This window comes from Mytilus edulis, chromosome 1 (genome assembly GCF_963676685.1).
Source record: "Mytilus edulis chromosome 1, xbMytEdul2.2, whole genome shotgun sequence".
NCBI lineage: Eukaryota > Metazoa > Mollusca > Bivalvia > Mytilida > Mytilidae > Mytilus > Mytilus edulis.
In genome coordinates, this window is record NC_092344.1 from 46,608,996 (window position 1) to 46,617,420 (window position 8,425).

Consider the following 8,425-nt stretch of genomic DNA (forward strand, 5'->3'; position numbering starts at 1 on the left):
TTTTGCTGTTTTGTGCTGGGGCAGTGTACAGTAGAGCAAGCACAAATTAATCAATCAAAAACACACACAGTTATTGTTTATTTCAGCAGGTATTTTTCTATCATCAAATCTAATTTATGACAGAGATTCTGATAAATTTCTGATGTATTGCTAGAATAGCTCAAGGAGGTTATATTAGATATTATATCTAATATAACCTCCTTGAATAGCTGCACATTGATGATAACACCTTAAAGAGGATGACGTCAGTATTTAAATCATTACATTTTTTATAATTCAGATATAGAATTTAAAAAGAAAAATCATAAAGTCATTTTTGTTTGCATACTAAATGTTATCCACTAAATCATGACTAACATTTGTTTGTAATTTAAGTGTAAATAAACAAAGGTGTGAGTGACAAGATATTAACATCCCTCTGTCATTAAATCATTCACATGCAAACAAAATGCCCACATAAAATATTCTTAATCTAATAAGTCAATAACAATGATGTTAGTTTATTCACTTCATGTTAAAGATAGAATCTAATACAAATAATGAATTATCTCCCTTTATATTAAACTTTTGTATTTAAAATTGTTGCACAATCACTTGTAGAAAAAGTTAAAACTGATATAAAAGTCTGACTGACTCCAAAAAAGAGCTAATTGACCAAAAGATTGACTCGGGTACCTCCAGTCCTCTAAAAAAGTTTGACATATGCCCTTAATCACACATAACTTTGTATTGATTGATTGATTGGTGTTAACTTAACTGTTTCCACATCTCAGCACAAAAAGGCTACATCATGGCAAAAGTAACTATGGAAAACAATTGTCTGATGTATGCTTTGTTAATGCAGCTATTATCTATTTCTATGGGAGAAAATACATGCCAGCACTTTTCTTAATTAATCCTCTTTACATAGCATCAATGTTTTATTATTCCATTTAAAACAACAACAAAAATAGTTTGCCTTCTTCCTCCCAGTCTAAGTAAAAAATAATTACTAAATCATATGGTCAATACAAATGTTGAAGGAATTATTTAAGAAATTTTTCTTTCATGTCATGCTCAAATGATGCTCTTTAATGCTAATTTAAACATGGGTAGGCATTAATTTGTCAACATTCTAAACCTCGCCTTTGTTTCAAAGCAAAAGATCGCCATATTAGAATATGCAAAATTACAAATGAAAATAAGGAAATGAGAAGGGGGGTGTGGGAAGAAGTCTTATACTCAGACTTCTCTTGAACTGAATTTTAATGTGCGTATTGTTATGCGTTTACTTTTCTACATTGGCTAGAGGTATAGGGGGAGGGTTGAGATCTCATAAACATGTTTAACCCCGCAGTATTTTTGCGCCTGTCCCAATTCAGGAGCCTCTGTTAGTCTTGTATTATTTTTAATTTTATTTTCTTGTGTACAATTTGGAGTTTGGTATGGCGTTCATTATCACTGAACTAGTATATATATTTGTTTAGGGGCCAGCTGAAGGATGCCTCCGGGTGCGGGAATTTATCGCTGTATTGAAGACCTGTTGGTGACATTCTGCTGTTGTCTGTTCTATGGTCGAGTTGTTGTCTCTTTGACTCATTCCCCATTTCCATTCTCAATTTTACATCAATGAGACAGCATCTGAAACGAGACATCTAGATATAAATACATAATTTTGAGCCAGCTGGAATTTTCTATCTATAATGGTTTTCAAAACTTGCATTTTACCCTTATGTTCTTTTTCTAGCATTGTCAGCCATGGATGTTGGAAGGTTGAATTATCAGATAATTTTTTTGAAACAAGATACCTCAAGGATGAATGTTGCCAAGTTTTATTGTAATTGGTCGAGTAGTTTAAAAGATTTTTGTAAAAGTGAATAGAGAAGACAGATGTCAATTGATGGCAATAGCTCACATCCTCAGGTCCTATGAGAAAAAAAGAAAACACAAAGTATTGAAATTTCTTCTTAATTTTCAATTTTAAGCAAAAGCGGTGTTTCAAGGTCATCAACCAAAAATTTAAGACGATCAATTATGTATTACACAATTTATGTTTGGTAGAGAAAAAAAATGATTTAAAGATGGACACTTGATGATGACGGACCACAGATGACAGTCATAAGTGGCTAACTGAGGGTTAAAATCAAACTTAGTAATTGGAATAGTGTGAGCCAAAAATAAAATGGTTCTGATTTAATACAACTACGTAATACATTGTCCAATGTCTGATTCTCACAACAAAATGTCAGCTCATTAGGAGCAAATCAATACGTATATTGGAAGGACTATAACATCAATAAAATGTCTTTTTACAATGCAAGAGAATTCTATAATATAGATCCATACATTGAAAACAAATAGCAGTCAAGTTGAAATGTAAAGCCATTCACATCAAGCATCAAATAGTAAAGTTTTCAAAATTTAAGGATGAATTAAAAAAAATCATTAAATCCAGATATATTTTCAATATATTTGAAAGATTACAAACCATACAAAGACATATGAACAAGATAAATATTTTTATCATAGATATTTGAATTCAACCATTCAATGAACAAATACAACTGACGCAACTGAAATTTCAATATTAAATTTCTATGCAGAAGTACGTTTTCCATTTAAATCCTTGGTGATGTCTCACGTTGAATCTCTGGAGAAATAAATTCAATTAATGTTTTGTCAGCCTTGAGTAGGCTTAGCTACGTCACATTAATTGACATGCTGATGATCTGGCTTCGTACAATTTCATAACAACCACTATAAACGTTAGAAAGAAATAAAGTTGACGGAATAATTCAGGACCGAAACAATACGTAATGATTTTGCTGAGGGTCTACCGATCATGAATCAATACTATGGTATCAGTATTCATTGCAGATTCTTCAGATTAGCATTCACCTCAGACTCACAGATGCAATATTTCTGTTGCATGACGTTAAAATTGATGACAGTCAAATCAACGATTATGGATATATTAACAAGTATTCTTTGTGCTGTGATAAAGTCAGAAATATTTGTATAATGTTTGTCACTATGGAATTATTGTAATATCTGTCAATATGGCAATCGTAAATTAAATGCTGATATTAACAATGGGATGCAGACCTGGTAGACATTCTCAATCAAAGTTTAGGATTTTTCCGAGGAAATTTTACAAATCTAAGAAAACATTTTCTGACATTTCTCTGTTAAATAAAGGATTTCAAAAAGAAGAGATGGAATTTAATAAATTTTCAACAACATCTAAAATATATAATCATGGACATCACCATGAAATGATTACACTTAGGCTTTCGACTGATGGATCCATGCTTCAGATTGAGAAAAATGATGCAGATAGTTCGTCAAATTGTACCAGTAAAAATGACATAATAGATGAAAGTTTTGAACAAGAAACTGAAAGTTTAGATTCATATTCTTCAAAATGTAAAAGTGAACCATTGCTAAGTCATAAAAAGAAGACTCGTCATAGAAAACATGTTTGGAGTGATTACGACATAACCCAACATAGTTGTGCAGGACAATCATCAGATGATGAATGTGAATGGTTTACTGCCGAGGTTTATGATGACAGCGAAGATTCTTCAACCGCTACAGCTACTATTCATCATGATGGAGGGCAAAGGAAACATTCAAGTATGCCAGAAGAAAAGTTCAATGATGTAACACTCACACCAAATTTGTCTAAACTGTCAGCAGAATATATTACTCATTTATCTGAACAAATTTTAGCTACTGCCTCAAATCAGTTTGCATTACAGAATAATGGATTGTCTAAATATAAAAAGTTGACTCCTCCAGGATCCCCAAAGAAAATAAGAAAACTTGCAAATCAGCGTTTACAGATTCCAACTACACGGAAATTTTTTGCACGTTTTAGTGCATCTGGAGATATATCTTTTTTATCATCAGACGATTTATCTAACGAATATCAAAACACAGTTAAACTGTAATGTGCATTATCATTTCTCACATATTGAAAAAGGAATTAGTTAAATATTGATTTAAAACCAACCTTAAAATATTAAAGAAAATTTACGCCTACAGTTGCAGAATAATTGTGAGAAGTGGAAATTCTAACACCAGGAAATTGTTGTAACTTTAATCAGATTCCAATCTTAGATGTGATCAAAAGCTTTCTGTAATATTCTGTTAGAAAACGAAGGAAACTATTACCATGGAAACCCTAGCTATTCAACAACTCTTACAAGTATTTCAGGAAAATATCAAGTATTCTGTATAATTCCCATATCAAGTATTCTGTATAATTCCCATAGCTATTTAAATGCCAAAAAAGATTTAACCAAAAACACGAACTTGATGTTTATCTTGTATGGTGATTGTTATTTTACCAATATTTTTGTTATGTTATGACGATGGCATATTTGATTTCTCAATAGATTTCTCAGTAATCAGGAATGTCTGCTACAAACAATTCTTCAATTTAGACTCTATTTCCTGACTTTCAATCTGATCTCAGTTGCAACAAACCCTATCTACATGTTGAGGAACATTAATTATTTTTCTGAAAATAGAAATTTTTTAGATGATTTTCTTAATTCTTAGATAAGGAATGGTTGTCAATTGATTGGATATTTTCTTCATCCTTAATACTGATAGTACGGCAAAATATTTAAATGCTTTTGAGTTTATCTACATGATCTTTCACCAATGAAGGAATAATAATGGGTAAACCCTCTTTGTTATTATTATTAAGTAGCCTTCTTGTTAGCGTAAAAGTAACAACTAAAAAATTTCATATCATTGAGACCAAAAGAGATCTCAATCGGTATCCTGCCTACAAATGACCATCTTGAAACAAAAACCATGGCAGATGTTTTGTTAATTTTTATATGACAGAAAAATATGCATGGTAAATCATTCTATATTTTAAGACTAAAAGATAACTATGAAGCAGTAATTTATATAACTTTAAATAGCATCCTAAAAACACTGGGACAGTAGAATTATACTCAATTAGCAAAATAGAATGCAGTTGAAGTCATTACACTAAGTTTCAAGTATATATTGACAACATTGTTAAGCAATAAAGCAATAGGGATATTTCCCCACCTTTTTGTAAATGGGATATAAAAATGTTTGTATAATATAGAGTTGTACAACAGGAACATAGGTTACATAAATATAGTTTTTTAGAGCTTTTGTTTTTGTTTTTGTTGTTGTTATTTAACAGACACAACCTAAAATTGGTCCAATTTCTCAAATAAAAAAGGTGGAATCTAAAAGAAATTACAACAGTGTCAACTACATTTGATGGGAAACAATCCTAGTTAGTATTAGAGCTTTTTGTCAAAAGTTTCAATGAAGTTGTGTATCATAGCCCCAAAGGTTCAAATCCCATAACACCTGCTATTAAAATGGCAAATCAAAATTGACAGTATCATATGGTCAACAACACAAGAATATAAGGTTATTATAACACAATCTCAGAATATGATAAGAGGGTGTCATTGTTACAATAACTCTAGTGAAAAAGCTTAATTTAAACTGACAATATTATAGAGTAGTGATTTTCCTAGTTTTTAGGGGAAGGGGCCCATTGGGCTCATGCAATTGGGAATAAAAGTTTCGTCAAAGGAGTAGGTTCAGTAAGACCCCTTTTTGGCCCCAAAATATAGCAGTTTTTCAAAATTGTTAAAATGTAAACTTTTAGTTATTTATTGGACAGTAGAATGCTTCTGCTACATAAATATGGGCTGTTTTTGACAATACAATGTACATATATCGGGTACTAGCACCATTAAGTCATGCTAAATAAGTCATGCTAAATTACTGAAATCTTCACAATTCTAGCATTTTAGTTACATTTTAGACAGTTTTGTGTGAAACGAAAGTGGCCGCATTCGTGTTCATCCTTAATATTGAAATGTAAGTTGTATTTTATGATAATACATAACATATATAAAGGTTGCGGATGAACACGGATGCGGCCACTTTCATTTTTGACAAAAATCATCTGAAAAGTGACATTTTCTGCATATTTGGTAGATTTTTCATATTAGAGCTTGAATCGGGTTGTTTTTAATGACTATATCAGTTAAAATCTTTCACATAAATTAATTGATTCAAATGAAATAGACACTTAAGTGTTTAAAAAGTGGTCAAAATCTTTCATAAGATAAACTCGAAATTTGAGGCCAAAATCGGTCCTTACCGGACCTACTCCTTTTGGCTTCGGGGAAGATATATTAGTGTGATTATACAGAGGGCAAATGGCAAATGCTGTGTACAACAATATTCAAGAGATTTGTGAACAAAAAAACATATATTTCAGAGCATATTTCTCTTTGGGTCTGTACAAAATTTGCCCAAATTCTGACCAAAATGAGGGTTGAAAAATCCATGAAGTATGATCAAGAGAATCAGACTACAAATAATCCATCCATGCATGCAAGCTTCTGAGTCTCTGAGTATTGATGTGTTTTGAGGGACAGATTGATGGAGACCATTACATTATCCCCTGTGGCACAAGCCTTGCAGTGAACAAAACATTCAAACAGAGTTCAGATGAATTGATCTTGATCATGAATATTTAGTTTTGGACATATGGGTTGAATCCACTTGATGATCAATATTAATGCATTTTACCAATAATAATGATCTATTAAATAATGGAATCTATTTCAGTAGGTTGTCAAAGCAATTATGATGTAATTTGGAAATTAAAACCAGCGTAGGATAATCGTTGCAAAATTTGGCTCCTAAAAAATATCACAACACCTTTAAATCTATAGGAATTTAAATCTATTTTCTACAATTATGGTATGTAGCGGTCAATTATTAGGGTAATCAAAATGAATTATCTATTACTGTGACTTGATTGTAAGTGTTGCTTTCCTTCTTTCAAATACTGACTGTCACCAAATTGTAATGGTTAGAAATTATAACCAATTGATGCAAAACACAATTATCAATTCATCATAGTGCAAGGTTATGAAAATGATGGTGAAAATTTTTATACACATCATTGTTATTTTTTAAAAAGAGTATTGGAATTTGTCTGTTTAATTTATTTACATTTTTTTTTTAGACTTTGGACTATTTAGAGCTTTCAAAATCTTTATTAAATCAATATTAAGATTTTGTTTTTATTTTGCAATTAAAGATTGCACATTATATTCAAGAACATGGGATTACCATTATATTGATGTTGAAATAACATCTTCTGTTCTTGATCTCAAGTCTTTAGTCTCCAAACAATAGTCCAAAAATATTGTCTGCACATGGCATTTCTTTGATTCATATCTAAAAAAAAATATAAGATATAAAAAATGTGTGTGATGTATTATCTGTTTATACAAATTGCAAAATCAATAATTTTTTAACAGCTTATCAAAACTTTTCAAATTCTATGCCCATTTATCTTTTTCCTGCCAGTTGATTTTATTTTAAACCAACGTGTGGTTGTTTTGATCTCAGTTATTCATTGGTAAAGGTATTATTATGACCAGCTTTCCTCTGAATTTCTTCTGATTGTGAAGTAATGAAAAATGCAACCATGCCTGATTACATCTCACAGAAATAGCACACCTTTTTGCTGAAAACTGACAAAAACAAATAAAAGTCAACTAAAAATCATTACAACATGTATTACTGTGGATTTGATTATTAGGTTCAGCCTTTTTTTCTTCAGAAGTGTCTTAACCATGAAAATGGGGTCAACTGTTAATAATATGGAAGCAGAGGCAGAATTAAGGGGGGAGGTTGTGGTGAAGTTGTGGACCGTAACCCATCCCCTCTAAAACTTGAGGAGTTGGTTGACCGTATGTAATTAATATCTGTTCCACTGATAACAAACAATATTTTCCAACTGTCATAACCACAATCTTGTCCTCTCTCACTGGAATGTGACTTACCCAATCAGACTTATCATCAGACTTATACTTACATGAGCAATAAGATGGGTGCCACAAGTGGGGCAGTATCTACTTACCCTTCCTGTCAACCTAATATTACTCAGATTTTTGGTGGGGTTCATTTTGAAGCCGGAGTGCCAGAAGTAACCACTGACCTTGATAGGAAAACTGACAACCCTAGTCAAATAAGATTGGAGTAAAGTGCACCTGCACAAGTGGGGTTCAAACACACAACCTCAGTGTTGACTGGCCAGTGATTACAGTAGTAATTTTTTAGACCACTTGTGAGGCCCCTTTAACCATTTGTGTGTAAGTGATAAATAACTGTCACAAATTGAGTTCACAATATTGTTGACAGAAAATTAAATATATAATGCTTTCTGTAATCCTAATTATAACAGAGTTCAAATTAACATTCTGTTCATCACTGAAATTCAGCAATTGTTCAATCCATCAATTAGACATGTACAATGTAAAGTGGAATTGCCACTAAGGCATTTCAGTTGATTAGATAGCTAGTTGGCTTTAAATGCATCTAGGAAAGCAATACAGAAAGGATTTATCGTATA

General features: G+C 31.6%; 1 protein-coding gene across 1 annotated transcript in view; it reads right to left on the minus strand.

Moving 5' to 3' along the window:
- LOC139513173 (enolase-phosphatase E1-like) overlaps positions 1-7,221 on the minus strand; it is a 32,544-nt gene extending 25,323 nt beyond the window's left edge. Inside the window, exon 1 of the mRNA XM_071301456.1 lies at positions 7,138-7,221. The gene's annotated coding sequence lies outside the window, so the exon portion shown is untranslated. The remainder of the gene's footprint in view (positions 1-7,137) is intronic.
- Positions 7,222-8,425: the final 1,204 nt, after the last annotated feature.